Genomic DNA, 23,166 nt, shown 5'->3' on the forward strand with positions numbered 1-23,166 from the left:
TAATTGGTCATGAACACAAGTCAGGTTGTGATCTCATTTACTTCTGCAACCTTAACAGAGTTTCTCTGGACCTGTAGTGATGGCCAGCAGAGTAGATCCTCCACCCTACTGCATATTTGTTAAGTGCTAACAGCATATTTGGCTCAGTACAGTATGCAGACAATAAAAAGACTGATGTGTAATAGAGAGCTGTTTTCTCCCAGATGCTGCTGCCTGGGCTGCTTGTACAGAGCACTGTAGTTACAGCAGGGTCTCCTCCCACAATGCCTCTACACCCCCAAAATTACTAAGAAATTTTTTCCTTTAAATACTCTGCTGACTTCTAGGTATCTTGCTGACTTGCATACAATCAGATTGAAACATCAACGCGATGTTAATATTTAACAATTATCACCAGGAACTTCTCATACCTTTTCCTTACAAGATACAAAGAAGCCCAACGCCCACCTGTTCCTAAAGCCCTGTCATCAGTTTGAAGCAGATTCAGGTAATATGTTGGACCTTTATCAGTTATTATCACCTGCAATAGCCCCTGGCATAGGACTGCCCTAAAATATGCTTTCCCTGGAAACTTTCCAGATTTCTCCAATTGCAATCTTCTCATGAGCCAGAGAGAGCTTGTATTGTGCAAAACAAGAAATGGAAAAACAAAAGCTGAGAGGATAAATGGAAAAACAAAAGCTGAGAGGATAAAAAATAGCTCAAACGACTTAATTTCTGTTTTAATTCTGAGAGTCCCTGACACTACCCACATGCAACTCCTTTCTCTGCAGCACAAAGAGGATATATTTTAAACAGTACTGTTAAATGAATTATATGTTGCTACTGGATAATGGTCTGCTGTGGAGAGATAATTGTTGAGACAAAGCTGAGGTATTTATTGAAGATAAACATTGAGACAAAGCCAAGATGCTTATTTTCTAAGCACCAGGCCATAATGCAGACAAAACATATAATATCATTAGCATTATTCCTAATGTGTTGGAAGCCTGAACATGCCCCATCACAAACTCTTGTTAACTCAGCAGTGGCAGAACTGGGACTCAAATGAGAAATGCACCCAGGCTTATCCAAGTACCAATGCCAGAGGGCAGCTCTGTTGACCGTATTAGGGGCAGTGCCCAAGTGTTGTCCCCCTTGGCTGGTGTCTGCCCTTCTGTAGCTCCGGGAAATGGCAGAAGTGCTGCCTGCAGACCTGATCACTCACAGGTGAAGCATCAGGAAGAACACATTTCTTTTTCATTGGTTCAATGAGAAACTGAAGCAAAACATTTCCTGATTCTTCAGGTTCATTTGAGGTAATGAAACCATGGGAGATATGACCAGCTGTTGTCAGAACAGTATTTTACAGTTTTCAAAACTAATTTTACAGATCCTTTTGAATAATTCATGCACAAGTTTGTCTCTGAACATTGGTGAAATACAGGCCCATACAAGAACATGGGCAGCTTCAAGCAGAAGCAGGGCCTGATCCTGCATGGTAATGGTGAAGAATGGGCTCTGTGATACACCTGGGCGGTGTGTGCAGCTGGCCTGGCATGTTTGGGTGTGGTGGGCCTCCTCTGGGTACATGCTGCTGCAGGTTTGCTTTTGTGAATGTCCTGTGCAGACTGAAAGCCGTGGCCGTGTTGGCTTCTGGGAGAGGATTCCAGCAGATGAGGGGTGCCCTTTCATCCTAGCTGTATCCACACTGTGACTTGCAGTGTTCCTGAGCGAGTCCCAGCCTTGCTGTTCACAGCAGTCACTGGTTTTGGCATTGCCCTTGATAGCTGTAGAAAGGTGTATCAACAGACTGTTTTCCACCATTCTGTCCTGGGTATGTGAAGATAATTAAATTCCCAGCTCCAATGATTGCATTGGTCATCAGGCACCTAAATACATCCATAGGCTTGGGCATAGTTGCCTAAACTCATTCAAAGAGGGCAGAGACATTGCTGAGTATTATATGATCTGAACATGTTTCAGATTGGCTGTAAAGTGAGTGTGTGCACCTACAGAAAATACCACATGCCACTTTACTATACAGAGCAGAAAGACTATACAAACTTCTTACAAGTTTTCTACTTCTCAAGACTGTAACCCAGATCCTTTTTTAAGATAGCTGAAAATTAGGCCCTGATCTATCTCTTTTCTGTGACCTGATTTTGAAAGGTACTGAGCATCCAGGAATATCTGTCGGCATTAGCTGAAGGAATAAAAACTTCTGGGATCTCTATCTCTTTAGAGAAATTAAACCATTTCCAAACAATCCATCTGTTCTTTATGGATACTGATAAACTGAAAAAAATCCCAAACCAATAAAGAAAAATGCCATATAGTTTTTTATTTGTAGTATTATGGATGGCTCTGTTACGTCTCTGTTATCAGCACTTTCCTTGCTAAACCCAAATCGTAGCATTGTCCTGAGAACTGCTGATTTTGTTCATACTGCTCCTGTGGGATTAACTACTGTGTAGCTGTTTGTAGCTTACTACAGACCAGCTGTGCTCCACAGACCTGCTGCATCTCCCTTTCTGACTGTTTTGTGGGTTTCCTCCAGTGAGCCAGGCACTGAGGGAGATGGTGGTCCTCAAGGCTTGCCCTAATTTACCCTCAGGTCACAGTCCCCTAAGGACTGACATGGAGGGGTTTGCCAGACCTGCCCTATGAGATATAGTCAGTATTACTGGAAGCTATGAATTAATCCTAATTGTTTGCAATGTTTGCATATAAAAAGTTGGTCATCACAGAATTACCCAGGGAACATTATTTCATTCATGCTTTTACAGCAAGTGCTGTGAGATAAGTTGACCTGGTTACAGATGAATTTATTTCTGGCTTTTATTTTGGTTTTGGCAAACGCCCTCAAAAGTGATAATTTTGATTTTAGTTCATTACTGAAGAAGCAATATCTGACAGGTAGATATTAATTATTATTATTTATTTATTTTTAATTATATTAGAAGTCTTCAAGATCAGCAAAAATCACTATGTAGTCATACACAGCAACTACCGTAGACTAGCTACAGTTATCAAAGAAAACTGAGTGGAACGATAATGGTATACAGGCTGAAAAAAAAAAAAAAGAAAAGAAAATTTGTGAAGGTAAGATTATTCTCATGATTTTGGCATTTCTATAAATATTCATACATTCACAAGAAATATAGCATAAGAATAGAAGTTGTATGGGAATTTCTGGTTGTTCTCTGAGTTTCAGATCTTATGACTGCTTGTACTATGTTATCTCCCAAGTCATCTGTGCCTGCCATGCCTTTGACAATACATGTTTTGTCAAGTCAAACAGGCTTCCTTAGAAAGAAAGAGATGACATTATTTCTGCTCAAGTAGGATTCTCTGTATTTAATGCTGAGGTAGTAAAAATTCTTTAAGGATCTTACTAAATACAATTCACATGACGTCTTTCAGAAATGCATTTACAAATAAAGACATAAATGTAAGTTTTTTGCCTTTGAGAAATCTCAGGGTAGTTTTGCTGTCAACTGCATCAATGAATTCCAGATCTGAAATGGAAAACTGTAATTACTAGATTACTTGGTGCTATAATATTCAATATTATGGCAACAAGGAATTAATTAAATATACTATTGGACTGAGGAATCCCTGCCTTCTGACTCAAGTTCACAGAGCCTTTAATTGGGTTTTTAGTAGAAGGCATATGGATATGTATTAAGGCACTTGCTTAAATTGTCTGACAATGTTTTGTCTAATCCTTTCAGCTTCCATACCCCAAAAAGTAGATGTGAGTCTTGCCCTCTACTCCTGAGCTACTTAGATGGAAAAAATAAGAGTGAAAATCATTGTCATTTAGGTGTGACCAGTGCACTATAATATAAATAGTTTTACGTTCAATATTATAAAAACTATACTTCAAGTGGGACAAATGTGGTGAGAACTTTCTCAGTCCTTCCTCGGGCAACATTTATTTCCCTCATGGGTAGCTGAAGATGATGAACAGCAGAAATAGCACACTAGCTGGAATTCTCTAGGAGGGAAAGCACTGTACTTTGCTCTTTCAGAGTCTGTAGATTTAAAGGATATTTGCATATTCTTATTAACCCCTTCAGGATATTTGCTGTTCACACATACAGCCTGATCTTCCACTGAGCCTTGGCAGTGTGCTTTGCAGAGGTGGTGAGTCTTCTGCAGCAGTCTTTCTTGCCGGGATACCACACTTTTTCCTATTGCTAGAAAGACAAGGTCAAATACGGTTGGAACAGGAAGTTCTGTGGTTTGTGGTGGTCTTCAGCTTATTGGAAGTTTGTTCTTCAGATTCAGAGTTCTAAAAAGCAGTTGCACTTCTGCCCTAAATAGCTTTTTTTTTTTTTTACCATGATGATTTCTGTATCTCAGAGAACTGTGTCTGAAAGCACTGAAGCTGATTGTAGTCTTCACTCTGCAACTCACTGTGATCTTTTGTAATGGCCATGAAGGGTCTCAAAGGTAAAGAGCCTCAATGATACTTGAAGTGCCATAGATGACCTAGGCAGAGAGTAGGAGATGGATCAAATCAATTCATAGCCACCTCTGTCAGGTGGAGTTTTCTTGTAGAGAGAGTCTGGCAAATACTCAGTGCAGAAGCTGCTCTGTGTGAATAATGTCAGTCAGGAGTTCAGAGCTGCTACCAGATTAAAGACTGACTTAGCCAGTGTGCTTCTACCATTACCATTAGCTGCACAGTGGCTACAAGCCCTTCAAAAATGCTTTCCTCCATTCATCAGAACCTTGTCTTCCATTGCAAGTTAACTTCAGACAAAGACTGCTGATGTCACAGCTGAGGTCAAGAGGCATTTTGATGTTGATTTTATTAAGTGTATGTTCTAGTACCCTTTGCATGTGCTGTTGTGCTGCTTCTTCAAGACATGAATACAATGTTTGCTGGTTTTGAAAAAGGTGTATTAATTATGTGAAACACTGAGCCCAGCCCAAACATCAAAAGCACTTATAGGTGCTCACCTTCCCACTGCAGGTTTGCTTGACAAAACCAGTGACCATATTCTTTGTGCAAACTTCTGCTGGTTTGCATATATGTAATACATCTGAAATGATTACAATTCCCATACTTCTTACACAAATTCCTAATTCTAAAATGCATGCTTCCATAACTTCAGTTGAGTTATTTTCATTATTTCCATGTTGTGCTCTGGTTATCATAAAATGAGAAAGATGCTTCAGTTGAAGGAAAGGGAGTGGAAAGATAGACAGATCAGAACTTGCAAGAGTTGAAGACAAAGAAAGAACTGCTAAGTCTTTTTCTTTGAGCAGAAAATAATTTATAAATATTTACCAGAAGGATTCATAACAGATTTAAATGAACTTTCACAATCTTAACAATGTCAGCATTTACCAAGCAGAGGGGCAGACCTATTTCTATCAAATTTAAGCCTACTCAAAGTAGTGGCTGTGTTTCTCACCTGTTGTGAAAATTTGGGGCACAAAACTTTTTGCTCTCTATCTCCCAAGGGTTTGAAAAACCACAGCATTAAACAATTAACAAAAGTGACACCAGACTGCCTCTGAGGTGTGGGAGACCTCAAGACTTCTCTCCACCTCATGTTTGAGCCCATTTTCCTGAATTGTTGCTAAAGCTCCTAGGGGGATTAAAGGCTGAAGTGAAGGGACTATCTCATTTTAGAAGATGGAACATGTTGTAAAAAGTGCTCTGCATTGTTGACAATCTTTTAAGCACTATTGGGGGCAATGCTTTGGATCCATTTGTCTCTCTTGAAATGAAATTATTAGTAACATTAGCTGATAATTTATTCTAAGCAACATCAATTGCTGAAAATGACAACATTCCAGAAGGCTTATTTAAAATATAGTGTATTGTGTAATTCTTTTTATTTGTCTGTTGCACAATCTATTTGCTGATACTTGTTTCTCTCCCTCCCTCTCTCTCCCCTAGGCTATCAAACAAAGCTGCCCAACCTTACACTCATCCATCATCCTTGAGTTATTAAGAGAGTAGCTGCAGAACATTCACAAGTGCATAGGATGGATTGCTGGCTGCTTTTCAAAAACACAGTCCATGCTACAAAAACTTTGCAAGATGGCAAATTTTCTCATGTTTCCTGCTCCTTGCTCTGCTAGGACCTGCTAGAAGGAATAGTTTCTTGAATTTACGGTTACTAATCTAGGTTGATGCCAAAGCTGTTACTCGTTCATGTCTAGTACTAGATTTTTATTTTATCTGAAATATTTTTTTGGTAACTGTGTCTTAAAGAGGTTTTGGGATATATTAGAAGGAAGGAAGGAAGGAAGGAAGGAAGGAAGGAAGGAAGGAAGGAAGGAAGGAAGGAAGGAAGGAAGGAAGGAAGGAAGGAAGGAAGGAAGGAAGGAAGGAAGGAAGGAAAGGATCAGGATAAATGCAGACGTTTGAGGGTTAGTGTTATAAGACTTTCTCAAGGTTAGGCTTAGAAAAATCAATGCACAAAAGCAGAGGTTAAGAGAGTTTAAGTATCTCACATGAGGAGTGTAACCAAATGGAGATCAAATAGATCATACTGCATGATGACTTCTTAGTAATTACGAGTGAGAGGTTGGGATGGAGTTGAGTTGCCATGTAATAATCTAAGTCTCTGATCAGCAGCTTAGGGTGTGCACAAAGGTGTCTGTGCTGGTGCAGTACAATTAATTCCCACAGCCTGAAGAGCTGTGAAACACAGTGCAAAGGATACATGCAGGCCAGCACTGAACCAGACACGATGTAGCTCTGAGTGCTGTGCCAGCTGAACATGATTATTCTGTCTCACAGTCCCACTTGGCGTATCTGCACAGTACTTTGCTGTGCTATGTGGACTTGCCAAATCAGCTCAGTGCTAGCTTGGGGATCTCTACATCAAGTTCTCTGCAATTTAAATGTGCCCTTGAAAACAATCTATTTGACTTCTAGAGGGGAGAATGCTTCCTGAATAGCCAGCATTAGTCTAATTAAGTGAAACTATTGGAAGACCAAAATTTGCCAGTCTGTACAGTGACTTTGCAGACACCAGTATCTTGGCAGGCACTGACAAGCTGCTCCATTTGAGCATCTTGTATTCTGCTCAGTGAAAAGCTCCAGGTTTTTTCTTTGCTGGTTGCAATACTGGCAAATCCAGAGATCAGCAAACAGTTAAGAATTTGTTCCCAGGAGGATGTAGTCAGTGGCCAGGAGCTTCACTGGGCACAGGACAGTGTGGGGAGAGGTTCTGGAGTCACAGAAGCAGCCATCACAGTCAGCCTTAGTGGGAGGCAGACAGACAAACTTATATAGACAGCTCTTTTGTTGTGGGGCCTTCTCCACTCTGTTGCCTTTGTTCTGAGATCAAGCTCTGCTTTAGCAAGGCTGTTTGCTGATGGACACTATGCTGGTGGAAGCAGAAGAGCTGAAGTTTAGTCAGGACTGTGAGATAATTACGTTTGACTGCAGGGAAGTGGAGCCTGGGAGAGTCATGGGGAGAGTCTGGGAGCCTGGCACTAGGAGTGGAGGCATCTGATGAAATCAGGAATGTTATTTACACAATTATAATGACAAAATTTATAAACTTGTATTTTTAAATTCTTTTCGGTTCCAGAACAACAACTGGTCACAGCTTTTGTTTATCATCCCCAGTAAATTTGGCATGTCAGAGGGCATTTAGTATCAGGAAAAGTAGCACAGTTATACTACTAAAACATGAGTAATTTTCAACAGCTTCACATTGTGAGTTGCCACGCAATAACAACACTGCTTGGTGACTCCACCCTGCTTGCACAGCAGTTATCTGGCTTTTACCACTCTACTTCATCTTGTGAAGGACCTCAGCAATCATAGCACAGAACAGTGTTAAAGAAGCATTTACCAAAGTGGTTGTTTGTGACAAAATATCACAAATTGAACAACAATGACATGAAACATTGAAGATAAATTTCAGTGATAAATTCTTCTACACAGGAGGGAAGCTGAATTGTGTAGAAAAAAAATAGCTGAAAACTGATGGTTCCTCCCCCATAGCTGCACCCTTCTCCTTCCTTTTGTCACTTTGCTTCATATATTCCCTCTGACTTTTCTTCCTACTATATGTAGCTGTGATGTACATTACAGCTGGTACCACCCAGCCTTATCTATCCCCCGCCTTACCTTCTGGCTCTCCTCCTCCTCTTCCTCTCAGTGACTTTTATTTTCATCTGGAGACTCCATCTCAATAATTAGGCTTCCCTCTGGCCCCCTCCATCCTGGTGTGGCCTTCAACTCTAGCTCAACAGTTTCATCAAAATCCTTGGTTATCAACCTGATATTCATCAAGCACATTTCTCTTCCCCTTGTTTAAGTCTCCTCCAGTGCAAGCCTTATCCTTTTCTTAACTGTTTAGTTCTTCCATTACTCTTCGGCCATTAATTCCCTCAAAGCTTTCTTAACACTTGATCTAAGTCTTCAGCTGTTGTCTTCGAGCTTCTGTGTTGCACTGACACCCTGAGTGCTGGCATAACCCTGACCATAGTCTGAGGAAGACTGTGTGATGTCCACAAGAAGCACTGAATGTTAATAGAGGTTCACCCTGATTTTAGAGAATTTCCAGTCTCTGGCTGGCACATCTGGTTCAAAGAAAAATCAAGTACCATTTTTTTGCTTTCAAATTTGTCTTCTACTCATTATTTTGGTTTATCCCTAAGCAAAATATTCCTGTCTTCTTCCTTACAATACTTAGAAAGTAAACCTTTTTTATTGGATTATTCTGCTCACTCTTTGATTCCTAGGGCAAATTATCTAACAAGAAAAGCCTGCTCCATTTAACCCTCCTAGATTAGCACCAACTCAAGGATGAATGACCTTCTTAGACTTCACTTCTTCTCACTCTTTCCTTGTCAGCTTCTTTGTCAGTCAGATTCCTGCTATCATCACCCACACAGCAACTAGTGGCAAGGTCACTGTAAAATTTATACAATTATTTTCTTACAAATCATCTCTTATGCTTACCTCAAAAGCAGATCCATGTACCAGTGCCTAGAAAGATAGTGAGGCTTATTCTTTTCAGGACAAACCATGACAGGCTAGAAGGGAGCACCACATTTTGTTTTGTCCTTTGAATTCTTAGGATATCAAAAGGATCTTATTCTGTTTCTATTTTCTGCCTATTTTTTAGATTTTTTAAAAATTTCTACTCTCCCTGTCTGAGAAGATTTTTCTCAACCTCCCCTTCCCTGTGAGATCCAGAAACATTAAAATTGTTTCCCATGTAGGCCAAATGATGCCAAGAGTCAGGAGGTGTGGTGGATGCTAATCTGGGTCACACAACTTTCACTCAATTATCTAGGCCACTCAGTCTTGACTCATTTCAGGTAATGAGTTCAAGATAAATCTTTAAGCCATTGAGAAGCTAATATAACTAGCTGATGTCTTGTTTTCTCTGTGAACAGAATTTCTAGGAGCTTTGATTTCCAAGCTGGTATTAGTGGGTTTGGGGTTTTTTCCATTTTTTCATAGACTAGAGCAGTCCCTTTCCATGCCAAACCAAGAATGGTTGCAGGAATTTCCTACAGATTGACCATTGACATAAAACAAATGCATCAGGCCTCTGTAAGAAACAGAGTAGACCATTCTTGAAGGCAAAACATCTCACTTGATATCTTGGCTGGAATTAAAAATCCTGTTGTATGATGCTAAAAACTTCAATCACCTTCTACTGAAAGTTGTTTAGGAGAAAAGAAAGCTCTAATTCTCATTCTCCCCCCACCCACCTCCCTTTGTTTTTAAGGTGAATTTGTTAGAGGGAGCAAAATTGAGAACATCATACAAAAATGACCCAGTATGTTCTCTGAGAATACAAAACCCATCTTGCTGTCTATCATTGGAGGACACAGTCTATCCTTAGTTGGTTTGTACAGGTTGCCATCAGAGCTGTAAGCTCACAAAAACTTACTGTCACTATGAAAATAAGCACATTAAAATCACAAAACACTTGGACAGAAAAACATAAATCTTGACTTGCTGTCATCAGTCTCTTGAAGTGCCTGATGCTGGCAGAACAGGTACAGGTCTTTTAAAACTGTAGACCAGCTGCTCAGCTAGTGTAAATCAGCATGAGATGTTGTGAAGAGAAAAAACATTAGTACTGCTTAAAGGTTGTTTTAAAGAGATCAGTGAGTAACTAAACGTTTAACATGCCCACTGGGATGTGTATAAAACAAAGAGTCTAATTTGCAGAGAAGATTTAAATTATATATGAAAAAAGATTATGTAGTGGCTGTGTTGCTAATCTCCTTCACTGGGACCAACATCTGTCACACATGGATTTTGGATTCTGCTCCAGTGGAGAGGCTGAGCTGCATGTGCTCTAGAGATCTCTTCAGTGCTTGCAAATCATGAAGAAATGGACCTCAGCATTGAAACAGTTAGGGATTAGCAAAACACCTTTGTCTACTTGCTCCTTGTTCAAGACAGACCACAAGACTCACAGATTGGTTCAATCCCAAGTGTTAATCCCTGTGTTATTCAGCCTGCACTTCATTTCTGAGCACAGCTAAGAGAAGAGACAGGCAGTGCATGTAAATCATTCTAGCAAATCCACTAGCAGATGTTAAATCAACCCAGTAAAATTTTAATACTTCTTTTCATGCTAAAGTGAGCTATAACTGATATTTAACTTCATAGTTAAATATGTTATGTAAGTTTCTAGTTATTACTGTATAACTATAAACATACAGTTATAAAATTGTATATGGTAACTACTTACTAAATAGTTGCAACAGTTGTATGGTTTTTATTCAGAAGGCATTTTACAGAGCCAAAGCCATGGGAAAAATTCCACTTGCTTCAATGGAAATTATGTCAGAATTAAAAGGAGAATATTTGTGTGTTTTGAGAATTGGTGGTAGGCACAGCAGAACCATAGTGGTAACATATAACTGTAATTCAGAGTGTACACTCTTCCAATGGAATTTACTAAGCAGGTTACAGTAAAAAAATATATTCCTTCATCTTAGTCTATCATTTGACATTTGTTTTAAGAAGTTGTGAGTATTTTCATAGTGGATGAGGTAGATCTTAGTGGCATCTCTTCTGTGGGGCTCTCTGTCCTGGCTCGCAACTCTCCTTCTTTGTGTGCAGTTTAAGGATTTATATGAGAAGAGGGATAGGACAACTGCCCTTCGAGAAGGGCATGGTCATTTCTCCAGATCCCTGTGTTGTTCAGACCACTGGAGTGAAATTGTTTTGAGGCAGGACAGACATTGTTTTTGTTTGTTTGTTTGTGGTTTACCACCTAGCACGGTCAAGGCTGAGACCAACTTGCACAAGGGTTGTCTCAAATTATGCCTATGGGATGGGTTGTGCACAAATCTGCAGCCTCAGAGGCACTTCTCAAGGCTAAGCCCCAAGACTTAGACACACCACACTGTGCACAAGGGAAAGAGAGGGCCAGGTCCCTTGAGAAGCCTAGAGGGAGGTCTTCCATTGATCTACTAATCATCAAGGCCAGTATGAGTACCAAAACACAGGTTAAACCAATGTGCCTGTGTATGACAGACATAGGAAGTCCAGTGAGTGGAAAATAATCATAAATACAGAGAAAAGATAATGTAGCTTCCCAGGTTAGTATGAAAGCCCTTTTTTTGAGGTTTTTAAAAGTATCCCATTGGCAGTTGATCCTGACACTTTTCTGCTAGATGGTTATACCACCATCTGTGCACCATAAATTGCCAGGCCAGTTAACATTCAATTACCTAGTGATGTTTTAGGGCATTATCTACTGGACAGCAGAGCCAGCTGGGGATCAGCAGCTCTTATGGTTTTAGGAGGAACGTCACACAGGCACAGCTCCACTGTGGAGCCAGCTCTGCTCTGGCAGAGCTTTGTGCAGTTGTGTTGCAGTCTGAGGACAAAATTAAGCAGCACACCTAAGGTGAGCTTACCAGTGTTAAATGAGGCAGTCCTGTTCCTCCTTCCTTCCTGTTTCCCCCTGTCCTAGTCTTTCCCACTCTGTTCTTTTTCACCCTGTTAATAATAAAGCCTTGTCTTAAGGGACCATGCTTGACTCCAGTGACCTACCTGCAGAGCCCCTTGGGTCCCTATACCAGGACTGCTGAACAGGTACACTCATATCTGGCATCACTGGTATTAAGCTCAAGGTGGTAAATCCAGCCAGATTGTTAAGCACTGGAGAGAAAAACATATCTTTCTCTGTAGTGGGATAAGTAGGCTTGTTATTTCTGGCTGTGTGCCAGTGCTGTTAGTGCTTTGTTATCTCTGGTTAACCCTATCTGGATGTCCCTGTGTCAACCCCTCCAGTACCTGTATGATTGGGGTCCTGCTATTCTCTGGAGTGTTGCAGCCCTTCTGTTTCATCCTGAAGTTTCTTTGAATTGTGCCACTTGTCATTAATGAATAATGTGCTATTACAAAAGAGGAAAACTCAGTTTCTACTCTGTTTTTGTAACTTCTAGTTGGAGGCTTATAGGGTAGAGTACAGAAGACTGTAATCGCCTGGCCTCCAATAGTAAAAGAGTATTCATGTACATTTTGTACCATGAAGAGCTCATCACTGAGAAAGAACTGGAAAAGCTCATGGAGATTAAGAATTTTTTTAAAATGGGACCCCAAAATAGGAAACTGTGAAGTAGGAGTCTGGGTGTAATTTTCATTTAGATTAATTCATTTTCTGAAATTTCTTTATCTTTTTTCTTTTCTTTTCTTTTTTTTTTTTTAAAGTCAAAATGTTTCCAAAACAATATCAGTTTTGTCAAGAAGAGTGAGAGCCAGAGTAATTGAAGAAGTAGGCACACATCATGTTCTGTGACAAGGGAATTAGATAATATCCTAGACTAAGAGTCTGACTCATTCCCTGCTTTGCTGTAATGCAAGTGTCAAGGATGGAAGGATTTGTGAGTCCTACAAAAACTTGGATACTAGAAGACTAAGGCCACATGTGCCTTCCAAAGTGGAAAACTAAGAGGTTTCATCTGCAAACAGATGTCTTAGCACCTTTATGACAGAAGAGTAAGTGAAAGACATTATTTCAATCTCTGAAGAACAAAATAAAAAATTATTTTAATACCTAAATGTTGTCACAAAGAACTTAGATGGCACATTTAGATGGCCCATGCTACTTTTGTCATGGGATTGTAGTAATGCTTTATTGGAACAAGTGGAAAATAGTAAAAAGAAATGATAATGCATGGTGTGTATGGCAGAAGGCAAAGGCTGAGCTGTAGAGAAAGTCAGGGGTCAGAAGTTAGTAGAGGCTGGGGCTTTTTTCTCAGTCTAGACCTGAACTTACTTCTATTAGTTACAGGGATCTATCGGTTCCTGGGGGTCCCTCTGAAGCAAACTGTGGGTCTTGTGGGCTACTTTAGCAACTGGAGTGCCAGGACCACCTCTGGTCACACAACTGGAGGGTCCTGCCGTCCCCAGGCAGGTCAGTCTGCTGGGGAGCTGTATGGAGAGAAAATGCTTACTAGTAAAAGTGTATGGAGTGCTCAGGCAAAGGGCACCATAGCAGGAAAGGAAGAACAGTAGCCCAAAGGGTTTAGTAGGAGAGAGAAGAAATGGATTACAGGGCATTCTCTGAGATGGTGGCACAATGCCCAAAATGTGATTCAAGCAGAGCACTGGATGTGAGCATCAAAGTCCAAAGAAGCTGTAGGTGTGTGAACTGGCTGTGTCACAGGGCACGTCGGGTGACCGCCTGTCTCCAAATCTGAAATCCAAGAAGACTCTGTGCATCTGCTCCCAAAGGCTGGGGCTGCCTGTCCTCACAGGAAAGTCCTGACATGGCCTGGGCACCTCCAGCTCTGCTTCAGTGCTTGGCCAGAAGCACCACAGCCCTCATAGCTCCATGTCCAGGCTCTGGGAAGGGTGGGACACAGGAAACTGGCTGCTCTCAGCCCCACTCCCTCAGGGCCCATCCCATTCCCTGTTCCCAGAGCACACCTAACACCCACGGATGGCATTTGGCTGCCTGCAGAGCTCAGCAGAGGCCAAGCTCTTTGAAAACAGGCCCTGCTTATTATAGAGGAGCTAATGGGGATGGCACAACCATGTTGGGGTTTTTTTAGTTAATGCCACGCGGTGGTTAAAGGTGCCTGCCCAGGGGAACCTCAGTATTAGGTCTTTCTCAGTCTGGAGAAGCTCAAGTGTACATTTCCCAAGAGAGCAGCCTAATAAGCAGCCCATGTGTGGGAGGGGAGGAAACTTGGAGCTTGTTGTTGAAGCTGGATCTTGGCAGAATAAATTATACATGAATCAAAGGGCCAGGAAGGGAGCAACCAGGGGCAGTGTGACTTCAGCCTGGGGACTACAGCAGAGCTGGGAAGGATATAAAGCCTGGCATATTCCCATCTCCATGGCTGTTTCTCCATCTGATCCCATGCAAAAGACAGTCCAGAACCAGATGTGAAGATTGGAGACATTTCTTGGAAGGAGACATTATTGTTTCACCACAAGCATCAGCCCTTTCATGTCTCTGAGCCTTTCTTCAGAATCCTTATTTCTTGATGGCTACCCTGTACTTGTTTGGACCCACTCAGGTCACTACAGATAGCTAGTTCTTGGGCAAGTGCTTTAGGCAGCAGGATTTCATATAATACTTGGTACTGGCATCACCACTGTCACGAATTTTAAACGAAATTGCTTTTCTTGTTTTTTCCTTTTTGAGGAGATGTTTACAGGACTTTTCTTTGGGAGAGACTTCTTGGGGATGTGTTCCAAAGAAACAAATATTCCTAACCGTATTTCTCCATGAGCATCCCAGACGTTGGATAGGGTTCCACAGAAACACAGGACAATGTAGGTCAGAAGAGACTTCTGAGTGTCATCCAATCCAACCTCTTCCTCAAACTATTATGAAGTACAGCACGTTTCTCAGGGCCACGTGAACCTGAGCTTTGAATATCTGCAAGAATTGAGACTCCACAACTTCACTGGGAAATCTCTTCCAGTGTTGGATTAGTCTCACTGTGAACTTTTTTATCCTCGTATCCTGACAGAATTTCCTTTGCTGCAACTTGTGATGATTGCCATTGTCCTTCCACTGTGCCTGTGGAAAGCCTTGCACTGCCCTACCTTAGATAGCTGATGGCAGGAATTAAGTGTCTCCTTGCCAGGGTTTTGCACTGACATAACTCCCTGCTCAGCATTGCCATTCAGAGCTGCCTCATCTTCCCTGCACACTGTGGTTTGCTAGCTAGCACAGCATTGTGCTGTTGGTCTGCAGGAGCAACTCTCCAAATCTGTGTTGGATTTGGCACTGTTGTGGCTTAACTATATCATATGCCATTGAATTTTCATCTATGCTCTCTGTTCCCTTGCAGTTTCCCGAATTCCTGTTTAAATTTGCAACATTGCCTAAGTAAAGAATCATATGGAGTGTGGCCAGCTATTATTTTTTATTGAAAGAAGCAGATGCTGTGGAACAATTAAAAGTCATTCTCAACACCATAAATATTTCCAAATATAAGCAGACACTCAAAAATAAATGTACAGGAAAATAGAATCTGTTTCTTATGTTGTCACTTTATACAGCTAAACCATTTCTTTTGTGCTTTGTTTACACTGAGATATGGGTCCTTTGTAGGTAGCATTGTACACCAGCTGTGTGTGTAGTTCCCTCTATAAAGATTACAATGGAGTACACAGGCTGCAATGTGGAAAAGGATTTTCTCCTATAAAGATACAAAAGTTGTGCTAGACATTGTCTGTCTGTGATCCATGCAGACATTCCTCATTGAATGTGATGTAAGTGTGATCAGTCAGCTCCAGTGCCTCTGAATGGGTTACCTGGTCATTTAGTAAATGAACTGTGGTTTCAGGAGTGCCTCAGCTGCCTGGTGTAGGGCTGCAACTGGTCCAGAAAGGTCTTGACTGAGCCTGAGCTAGCAAAGCCTAGTAAACTCATGTCTTGTCAGCTATCTAGGGCTGACTGCACCACCTGGGACCAGCCAATGTGGGTTCCTCAGCCTCCTGCTTCTGGGCTGGAGAGATCTGCAGTGGGTTTGGCTGCCTTTGAACCTTTCAGCTTATGCATTTACACACTGTTATGTTTGAGCTAAAAATTCCTTTCCAGTAAAATACTTTAGTCCTTTTCCATTAAACTTCCCATTTAAAGTAATTAATAATTATACACCTCTGTGACTGAATAGTGGAAAGTTGACTGTATGGGCTTTTTCTTCTTATCTCCTAAGCGTTATCCGTTATAATAAGATGGAAACCAGAAGAAAATTTCAGAGAATGTGCCTCTGTTGAATGGGGATCTAGGGCTTGATGAAGGCAGCAGCAAATAATTCACTTAAAAATAGTGGAACTGCTCGTGAGAGGAAGAATTTGAGAGTGGGAGTCTAACATGATTGTAAACTTTGTCCTACCAGACACACAGTGGAGATCCAGACAGAAGCTGGTATATCTCACATCTCAGCTGCTGAGGAGTTTTCCAGCTGAGCTTCACCTACTGCAGAGTACTCAACCAGATCCTCTCCTCCTCTTCACTGCAAGGTTAAAAGCCAGTTCCTCTGCCAGCTGAGTCTGCCAATGCTCACTCCCAAATAATTTTTATCGCCAGTTTCTTACACTTTGAAGAACAAGATGTATTTGGTATGATATCAAAACAAAGTGAAAATCACAAAAGAGCAGAGATTATAGGGAATATAAAAATTACCAGACCAAAATCCCCATACCTTATACATACACATGGCTGGGAGTTAGAAACTGGTGGTGGAAGCAAGACAATGCAATCCTCATGACATGTGCAATCCATCAATAGCATGTAGTGCTTCTACACTGTAGTGCTTCATTTCTGGTCTGTGTCTGTCTTCCTCTCTCTTACATGGGCTAATTTGCTAGTGTTTGCTATAACAGTTTTGTGCAGGATTTATCAGCAGTAGATTAAGAACCAGATTATAGGGCATGCAGCATTGGCTCCCTTCTTGTGATATCCAGTGGCTGCTCTACACTTACAGGACCAGGTCTAACTTACAAGCACTAAACAGCAATCTTCTCTTCAGACTCTCTGTCTGAGATGATTCAGCACTAAAAGATGCAATCTCTAATACTGCCTTTTCTTTCTTGAGCCAGAATTTTATAATTCCTTAAAGAAACCCAACCCCATATGAATATAACACAGAATTACAAATGCTTTTACCTGATGTACCATGCTGAATGTGTGTAATGCTAAATTGTGGTGCTTGGAGCTGTTGCTTGGGCCTGTGTGGTTCCCTGGAGACACAGCCCTGTTGTTAGAGACAGTGCTACTCCAGCACAAGATCTGACAGCAGAACCTACTGTCACCTCTCCTTGTCTCTGTCTCTGACTACCTAAACTTGTGCTAAAAGCCTAAAGCTTACTGTCAAATATTCTTAGTAACTCCACAAGACTGGCTATGCACATTCATTTGCTGACCTTGAGAACTTCCTAGGAAAACTACCTCAGGAAAGCCAGAATGAAATATAGGACAGGCAAATACCTTTTTTGGCAGTAAGAGCAAAGCTGTGCCTGCTTTGTTTTAGAGAATAAATTCTTATTGTGGTATTTGCAGAAGTTATTAGGCTATTCTTTTCTAAATTAAACTGTCACCTGTACAGCTTCCTGTACCAATTCACAGTTGTTTTCTCAGGAAGTAAGTGCTGAATATAATTCAAATATCAGTTGAAGAAAACAAAGACTCTTAAAAAAGGAACTGGATATACAAAGTAAAATGTTGTAAGGCCACATTCTTTCTAAGGGTAACATCTAGGCTGATGATGATACATCAGGTTAGGAAAATAATCAGCCACATCTCCAAGGAATGTTCTCTTCTTCTTAATTTGTATAATACTTTTCGGCCTACATGTAAAGACACGATTTAATTATTTAAGTCCAGAAGACCAGCTGAGCAATCTTACTTCTCTCACTTCAGTTTTTAAGCCACAAAGCCAGAGGCTTTGTTCTATATTTTGCTACAGGACAAGGAAAACTTTAGTGGACATGATCTTTGAGAGAATCAGTTTCAAGTAATCTATGTTGAAAGTTGTGGTGAAACATCCCCAGATGCTTTGTGTACTGACCCCTGCCATTTCAAAACCACCTGTTAAAGCAGTAATATCTTTTGTTTTACCTGGACTTTCTTAAAAACAGTGGGAAATTATGAAGATATTATCAAGGGTTAATTTTGTGTCTCCCTGGGGACTCCTTCCTTAAGCATTTTTTTCCAGATATGAATGATGATCTAACAAGTCTTAATGGCCCTGTAGCACCTTCTCTTCCTCCCTCCCCCACCTTCCAAATGTTTATATTGATGCCAAGCCCTGTTTTATTTTCACTGAGTGCATTACTCCTCAAATTTCCTTAATGCAACACACGGCATTTGCTAATGTACCTCACCTGCTCCTTTGGATTCAGCCAGGAAATCTGTCCTGCTCTTCTCTCAGCAGCTTTTCCCTCTGCTGCAGAGGGCTGTGGCTGCTTGGGAGCAGTTGCTGAGCTGCCATAAATTAGAGGTAGATATACTAGGGGAAATTAAAATGGATCCTGGCTTCCTCCAAACTTGACTTGTGAAGGAGCTTCATGTGCTGCTGAGCTATCCCTGAAGCAAGAGGAATAACTAACTACCAAGAAAAGACAAGGGCAGGAAGCTGGGAGTGGAAACCACCAATGTTGTCCCAAACGAAGCCATCATTACTAATGAGTCACATGTGTTTAATGATGCTGATTTGAAAAAAAAAAGTAAAATGCTGAGTGATCAGAGGCAAAAAGGAAGAAAAGTTTCACGAAATTATGCAGGAGTTCAGGAAATAGTTGCATTACTGCTCATGTAAAGCCTGGAACCACAGCTTTAGAAATGGATGAAAGATGGTTTTAAAACTGTTTTGTAAGACACAGAATGAACCATTTATGGTATTTTTTTTTCAACTTGTGAAAAAAAAATTTGCTCAATATTAGTTTTTCTCATTTAGTTTCTTCTTTTTCCAGTAAGAAAGTAATTGCAGGCACATTATTATTTTCTTCCCTCTCACAACAAGCAAACATACAGTTTTCTCTCATTCTGTACTCCAGAACTTCAGTCATTTGAGAAGGTAAAGATTTTTGGGTTTTGTTTTTGTCTCCCCTCCCTGCCCCTAAACTTTGAAATAAAGTTTTCTGTCTACTTACTGTAGTTTTGGGGGGTAAACTGTGAACTTTCAACAACATCTGAGACAGCCATATGCTGCAATAACAAGGTATAGTGTGAAGTTACTGCAGTGTATGAAGTAGTACTTGGAATATCACAGGCACTTACATGTCCAAAAATGTCTTATTAACCCATAGATTAAGTCTATAGTATAATGCCTTCCCATTGCCCCCAGAATGCTTTGGATAGCTCAAAATATTAACTATGTAATTTAAATGTCTGTGTTTATTGTCTATTGTTCTGCCTTACAAGATAACATCCTCAGACTCATGTATCTGTACTTCCTGAGAAATTTGTGGATTTGAATATGAGGGAGTCAATAGCCTGAGAAAGACCGGGCTGTTAGTGAGTCAGGAGCCTCTTTCTCAATATTTCCAGTCTAACCTGAAATGGACAGGAGCAGAGATTGCAGAGGAAAGCCTACTCCTAAGGAATTTTTGAAGAGAATTTTCAAATGGAGTTTAACTCATAGAAGACTGAAAAAATGGCCTTTTCCTGTGCATACTTTATCTAGAAGCCTTTTAGATATATCTGTTATATTTTTAAAACTTGCTGTTGTCATTCCTTTTGACCTCCTTGTATTTCTCAACTTCAAAAAAATCACACTCTTGCATTTAGTATTAGAGACTATTTAGTATTAGAGACTCTTGCTCTTGTTCTTGTCCCTTCTGGCAGCAAGCAGAGCTTTGCACTGGTTTGAGGAGGTACTGCTGCTCCTTCCCAAGCAGCCCTGGCCTCACAAGACCTGGAATGCCATGGGATTAGCCAACACTCCTCAGCTATTTAATACTAGCTGAGCAGCTTTTTCTTAAACAGTCCTGGTATTCCAGAAATCTTCACACTCAGCCTTTATCTCACCAAAATTTGCCAAAGAAAGCATGGCCTCTGAATTGCCTGAACTCAAGCCCCCAGGAATTTCATACCTGCACCTATGTGAACAAGTTCTCATCTTATGATGGGATAATGTTTGTATCTGGTACTATTTATTCACACTCATTGTGAATAAACAGTAATTCCCACTTTTTTGTTAGGAAGAGCTTCTGTGATAAGAAAGAAGAGTAGTTCAAAGAAAAAAAGAACTAGTTGCAATAAACTATGGGAAGAGAGCTCACAGTTGGTCCTGCAGAAATAGGAAATATTCATGTTTTTCTCTAGAGATTAGCATCAGCCTCAGGCAAAGTCCATTTTCCTTTGTCTTACAAATACCAGTTGTACCTGCGGTGAAGCTTTTAAGAAAGGCACCTATAGCACAAAAGTTAAAGCAGCTCACTTGAAGCACTTGAAGCCTGGGGATGGTGACTGCACTTAAATTCAGTGGGGAACACATAAAAAACAGCATCGACCCTCTTGGCAGCCCGTACTGCTCAGTGGCTGGGCTGCTGTGTTGCATCAGTCAGCATTTCTTCATTGTATCAGGGGCAAAAGACTGGGAATCATGGCAGGACTAGCTGCTATGGTTGTCTAGGAGTTTTTATTTACCTCAGTAATGGAAAAAGCATATTTTCTTGCAGGTGTCTGAATTCTCGGCAACAAGGGAAAGCTGAGAAGATGTACATTGTTTTGATGCCTCAAAGGTGCAGAGCTATGAAAAGTAACCTCTTTGTCAAAGTCTTTGCCACAGTGCTTCCACGAGAGCTTATCTAGCATTGAAAGAACTGAGAATATGTGAGGAATGAATTGAGACAGGAGAAGCAAGATTGCCCCAAACTACTGTTCTCATTAAGAACATTCTTATTGCTCTGCATAGCTTTCTACATGCATTAGGTTTGAATCTTTTCTACTGAAATGTGTCCAGTGCAAAATTGTTTTAATAGGAGAAAAAATTGTCCTATTCTGTGGATTCTACTGGTCTGCATAAAGAAAAACCTGAGAGCATGGCATAGAATTGTGGAAGTCAGTAATGACAAATCTGTTTTCCTGTTCAGTGTTTTCAAAAAGTATTTATAAGGACAGATGGTGGGCAGCAGCAGAACATGTTCAGTTTTATCAAGACATTTGGCTAACAAGCACAGACTGAAATTCATTTATTTCCATCTCAACTTAATAATTTTAATTAGAGGCAAAAGGTGTGGTAGGCTCATTGTCTGGAGGCGTATGTGCAATATTGTCTTGGTTGGGCAGAACTGGGTGGGAGAGAATATCACTGCCTCTAATGAAGGGTGGTGCATATCTGTGCAATCTCAGGGTTTTTTTATTGTCTGGTAATCTAAAAAATGCAAATTCCAAATGTGCTCTTGCACAACATACACAGTGATACACTGAGGCTACGCTTTCAGTTAGTCAGAGAACAAAAACATGGTTATAAAATGTGTGCAAGTAATACTGTGCCACTGCAGAAGAAAGCCTTTTTAGCAAGTGGTGGGACATACATTTATTATCTTGAGGGGAAGTTTTCAAAGCTACCTATGTAACTTAGCGGTCTCTGGAACTCATTCACTCTTCAAATGCTTTTGAAAGTCTTACTTATTAACAAGTCATTTTGAACTTCATATAATCTCTCTGTAAGGACATCAAAGTCCTGGAAATGGTAATTAGGGATCAACTATTTATCTCTGGCCATATTCTAGCTTTTTTTGCAAAGTTGCTTGCACAGATGATATGCATTTTGTCCTTTACCAGCTCTCCAAGCCCCCAACCCAGGAACTGCTTCTCCTGCTTTTGGGTGCTGCAGTGGGAAGCATGCCAGTATTGGGCTGGTCCCAAAAGGAAGCACTGAAATGAGATTCATGGCTTGAGCAGCCCTGGCATTCCCATGTATCCCCTCTCTCATGTATGGGTTATGGAAATATTCAAAATGCCTTCATCTCACAAACATCCTTTTGTTAAGACTTGTGCGCTTCTAAGATTTTCTGTGAGAAGTTAAGCTGTCCTCTTGCTTTGTCAACAGTCCTCATTAAAATGTCTGTCTGATACATCTGCTACAAAGAAAGACCACAGTGTTTTTTGCAGAGTACCTTCTAACTGTATTCTGGGCTGCATCAAAAGAAGTGTGACCAGCAGGTTGAGGAAGGTGGTTCTGCCCCTCTACTCCACTCTTATGAGAACCAGCCCAAAATACTGTGTTCAGGCCTGTGGACCCCAAGATAAGAAAAAATGGACCTCTAGAGGAGGGCCATGAAGATGATGAAAAAGACAGGCCAGTTCTCCTAAGAGGAAAGGCTGAGGGTTGGGTTTCTTCAGCCTGGAGAAGAGAAGGCTCCAGGGAGACTTTATAGCAGCCTTTGGTACTTAGAGGGAACCCTACATGAAGGCTGGAGAGGGGCTTTTAACAAGGGTATGCAGTGATAGGACAAGGGGAAAGGCCTTTAAACTGAAACAGAGTAGGTTTAGATGAGATATTAGGAAGAAATTCTTTGCTATGAGGGTGGTGAGGTACTTAAACAAGTTGGCCAAAGAAGCTGTGGATGTCCCATCTCTGGAAGTGTTCAAGGCCAGGTTGATGGGAGGCTCTGAGCACCCTGGTCTAGTGGAAGGTGTCCCTGCCCATGTGACAGATGTTGGAACTAGATGATCTTTAAGGTCCCTTCAAGTCCAAACCATTCTATGATAAGATTCTAAGTATAAATCTGCCTTTGATTTAGTGAAACTATTTGTTTCCTGTGATGGTAAATCTTTAAACCAACAAAATGATTTATTTTATAAGATCTTATTGAATATTTTCTCTTACTGACTGAAGCTCACATCTCGTGAACTATTTTAAGGACTGTTATCAGCCTTGTGGCTGTAAAAAGGCAACACTTGTATCAGTCATTATTTTACTGCCTTTTAGTTGCTACTGTTTAGAGCAAAGTTCAGTTCTCTATGCAAAGCTACCAGAATTACGTCCCTTTATGGCTAGAAATTTGTATTTGTGTCCCTTGTGAGTACAAGTTTCTGAGATTTGCAAGGAGTGGCAGGCTGTACTGCACTGCATTTCATCACTGCCCACTGGGGACAAATCCTCAGAGGGAAGCACAGCCTGGATGGCCCTTGCTGCTTGGACTCTGCATCTCAGGGCAGGAGCTTGAGCAATAGGAGATTCCCTGCACACTGTTCAAATGGGAGAACTGAGTGTTTGAGCCCATGCACAGCTCACAGA

At 40.9% G+C, this 23,166-nt stretch overlaps 1 long non-coding RNA gene across 1 annotated transcript in view; it reads right to left on the minus strand.

Moving 5' to 3' along the window:
* Positions 1-807: 807 nt before the first annotated feature.
* Positions 808-23,166, minus strand: part of LOC130252267 (uncharacterized) — a 62,112-nt gene continuing 39,753 nt past the window's right edge. The window contains exon 3 of the long non-coding RNA XR_008840323.1: positions 808-3,500. This is a non-coding gene — a long non-coding RNA (uncharacterized LOC130252267). The remainder of the gene's footprint in view (positions 3,501-23,166) is intronic.

Source organism: Oenanthe melanoleuca, chromosome 4 (assembly GCF_029582105.1).
Source record: "Oenanthe melanoleuca isolate GR-GAL-2019-014 chromosome 4, OMel1.0, whole genome shotgun sequence".
In the NCBI taxonomy this organism is placed as follows: Eukaryota; Metazoa; Chordata; class Aves; order Passeriformes; family Muscicapidae; genus Oenanthe; species Oenanthe melanoleuca.